General features: G+C 44.0%; 1 pseudogene; it reads right to left on the bottom strand.

Annotated features, from left to right (window-relative positions):
- Positions 1-1,210: 1,210 nt before the first annotated feature.
- Positions 1,211-3,132, bottom strand: LOC105820666 (annotated as a pseudogene).
- Positions 3,133-4,017: the final 885 nt, after the last annotated feature.

Below are 4,017 nucleotides of genomic sequence, written 5' to 3'. Positions count from 1 at the left end.
TGTTATCAGATAACATCTGTGATAAACATATGTTATGTGCCGTGGAAAGTGACACTGTAAAGGGCTGAGACTTGGGGCTGATGGTTGCATGATTAGGGTATCCCTCATGTAGCAGGAAGACTCTATGTCTTAGGTAGCAGGGGGTCTTCACCGAACTGCTCAAGAATGATGCATGAAAGAGAGGCCAAGAAAGGATTCCAAGATCATGTCTTGTAAGTAAAAAATGATTTGAAACTGGGCATAAAAGTTAACGAACTGCTAACTTGGATTCAGAGAACTTGGTAAAATAAAATGTGAAGCTAGCTAAAGAAACCAGCAGTCTCACGACTTCACACACAGCCCTCAGGACTGGCTCTGGCAAAAAACAAAATGGTTTCATCAAAATGATATTTAAGGCCAGGTATGGGGGCCTGTACCTATAGTCACAGCTACTCGAGAGGCTGAGGCAGGAGGATCGCTTGAGCCCAGGAGTTTGAGGCCAGCCTGGGAAACACAGCTAGACCTCCTCTCTTAAAAAAAAAAAAAATATATATATATAATATATATATATGAAAACAAATTTCATCCCATACCCCCCTCCTTAAAAAAAATATGTGTCTTCCTGAGGTGGACACCAGTCATTTGTGTATAACCCAAATCTTTTGACCATATTCCCCACACTTTGATGGTTTCATGCAGGATAATTCCTGTCTTTCCAACATAGAATGCAAAAACAAGATAACATACACCTCATTTCCTGGCGTCCTTACTGCCGGGATATGGCCGTGTGATGTAGGCTCTGCCCAGTAGATGGGCTCATGCAAAGCTTTGTTGGGAATGAGGTGGGGTCGGGTTGTCTTGTTGAGGTCAGGGCCATGGCAGAGCCAGCCTGGCACTGAGCCACAGCTGGGCAGGGGTGCTTGGGGTTTCCTGATGCAGCAGCTTCCTGCCCTGCCATGGCAGTCAGCCCCTTGGTGGGCTCACTCTGCTGTGCCACTGTGGGAGTCACTTGGGAAGCTCAGCCTAAAGCCCACTGCTTTTTTTTTTTTTTTCAGATTCCCAGGTTCAGCTTTATTACCTAATATAAGTCCAATCTCTGGAACATTAAAATTGATTGTTCCAAAGTTTAATTAAAAACACAATTTACGAATATTTAATATCTTCTGAAAAGCATTTCCAAGTTAGGAATGAAAAAATATGTACATAATATAGAATCAAATACCAGTTGGCTTCAAATCCCATCAGCACACTCAGCAACATCAGTCTTTTTAGGTTCTTCAAAATCTTCTGTTAAATCTACAAAGTTGTTTTCTATGACGAGGGAAGGAATGGAAATTCCCGTTGCTTTTTGAACTCCATACATGCTTACGGTATCACCTGGAGTTACTTGCTGCGCAAGTTCTTTAAGATTATTGGTCACTTGTTCAGCAAGATGCATTTCTGTACATGAGGGACCCAAGAGACAGGTCATATTGGGAGGGGGTCTGGTGCTTAAATGCTCATTCTGGGCTTCCTGGAGCTGCCTGAGCAATTTGGTGGTCTCAACAAGTTTCTTCTGGAACATCTCAGCTCCTTCAGGGTAAAAAACTTCAACTGGAGCACCAAAGTCCGTTTACTGCTTTCAATGCTGTGAGCCTGTCTTGAGCACTGGAGTCCAAATGCCCAGCTGGCTCTATTGCTGTAATCTCCATTTCTTTTGCCATGTCAAGTGTCCTAGTATGACTTTCATCTTCAAGTGATGATGTCTCCAACTCTTGTAGGGTCCTAGAATGCCCTCCTTTTGTTAAAACATCCAGTAAACGATCTGCTATAACATATGGTAATCTTGGCATGTGGCCAAAACCTCATGGATGCTGAATTCGCTTAGAAAATCAGAGTCTTCCCCACAGGTTGAATACATTAAATCAGAATCATCCTTGCTAATATTTGCAAAGGTGGAGTCATGATGCGGTGTGTGAGAACTGTAGGGTTCATAATTCAAGTCTAACACTGGAGTTACTTTGTTCCTTTCATCCTCTTTGAAACCCTGCAAAGTATTCACTCCAGACTGAAGTCTTCCAGTTTTCATTCGCAGTCTTGCAGGGGAGTATCCTGGTTCTCCTGCCATGGGATCCACAGGATGGAGAAGTCCCAACATTGTTGTTCCATCTGGTTTTCTTCTTTCAAATTCCCACTATTAACAAGCTGCCGGGTCGGTTTTCCTCCAGATTCCTTAACAATGCGGTCAATCTGCTCCTGCTCTCTTTCTAAATTACGGCTTTTAAACTTATCTTCAAGCATATCTTTGTCTTTCTTTTTATTTTCCTTATTGGGGCTTTTGAAGACTTGTGCTTCAGCATGTCCAGAGTCTTCCTTCTCTCTCGGCCAGCAGCCGCCATCCTCCCCACTCTACTAGATGTCTGGTCTACCTTTCTGCTTTCGAGTTTTTCGCAAGTCCGCCATGAAGTCTACACTCTGCTTCAAGCTCTGAATTCTTTCCTGGCTGAGAATTTTCACCACTGAGTGTAATAGCTTCTTTGTGGCTTTATAATAAATGGTCTCTGGTTTGTTGTAAATCATTGCATTAGTACACGTTAGTTTGAAGTTAATCTTTAGCTCTTCTATGGACTGGAAGTCATTGTTCTTGATATTTTCTTTCATGGTACTAAAATCCATCGGGTGTTTAATGGTCACGGAGTAGCGGGAGCAATAAGGTCAGTCACAGGAAATGAAAAGAAAGCACTTGGATCTTTTCTCTGCAATTGTGTCATCAGTTGATACAAAGCTTCTTGAAGTGCTGTCTGTTCTACTTCTTGTTTGGCTAACGAGCTTATGAGAGGCTGCGCAGGAGCCCAGTCTAATCTTACAGGGTGTGACACTGTGGGTCTATTTCTGCCTCGTTCTCCACACAGTTTTGATATTGCTTCTTTTTATCCTCCTTTACTCTTCTCCATTTTCCCCCCTTTCTTCCCCCAGACCCTGCTTCTCTCTTTTCTTTCTCTTTTTCCACTTTCTGTCCTTGTGTTTGTCATGATCGTTTCTGTCTTTGAAGGGGCTAGAGTCGTGCCCCAAGCTGCCCATGGAGAGCTTGGTGGCTTCATTTCCTCCCAGCTTCAGGGGCTTCTCCACATACTCCCCATAGAAGTGTTTGTCGGATTTGTGCTTCTTGCTCATGACCCACCAGGCCCCGGTGCCCCCCACCCCGCCCCAACCACGCCAGGCCCAGGCCGTGTGGTGCTGCTTCCGGTCAGGGCCAGGTGAGTGGAGGATGGGATCGGGGCCCACGAGACCTAAAGGCCACTGCTTGATCCACCCCAAGAGAGAAAAGACCCAAGTGCTTTCTTTTCATTTCCTGTGACTGACCTATTGCTCCCGCTACTCCATGGTCATTAAACACCCAATGGATTTTGGTACCATGAAAGAAAATATTGAGAACAATGACTACCAGTCCATAGAAGAGCTAACGGTTAACTTCAAACTCTGGGAACTCTGTTCCTCCGCATCCCTCCCTGCCTAAATCAGCTTGAGGAGATGCCGTTGTACATATCTAAAAACCCTGACCAATACATTTCCTATCTCCACAACAATAGATTTTGAACGTTTTAAGCCACAGCACACTGTCATCAAACACGATATTCTGCAGAAGCCCAGTATACAAAGGAGATGATACATGGAGTTGTCCTACTACCACTTGGTCTTCCCACTCTCCTCACCCCAGAGCTCTAGAGCTCCCACGAGCTCACCCATGGTGAGCACCAACCCTTTAGCGAGGCTGTTAGCAAGGGTCCTTCTACTTTGGACCCAATCCATTTTTTTTTTCTTTTTTGGCTTCATCTTCTATCATGCCTCCTAACAAAGTCCTACAAATTAATAAATTAATTTGCAAGCATACCCTATAACTTTGGGTTTCCATAACTGTGTATCTTCTCTTCTGTCTTCCCAGCATATCCATCATGACTGTATCTGCCAGGAAAACACTTATGAGAGCCAGATCAATCATAAGCTCCAGAAACCTCATACCCATACTTCTTTCTGTTTTGTGGGTGGTCATTTTAATAG

Source organism: Propithecus coquereli, unplaced genomic scaffold (assembly GCF_000956105.1).
Source record: "Propithecus coquereli isolate 6110/MARCELLA unplaced genomic scaffold, Pcoq_1.0 Scaffold533, whole genome shotgun sequence".
NCBI classification, from domain to species: Eukaryota; Metazoa; Chordata; class Mammalia; order Primates; family Indriidae; genus Propithecus; species Propithecus coquereli.
The sequence above is the reverse complement of the archived record's forward strand: the minus strand, read 5'-3'. Positions and strand labels throughout refer to the sequence as shown.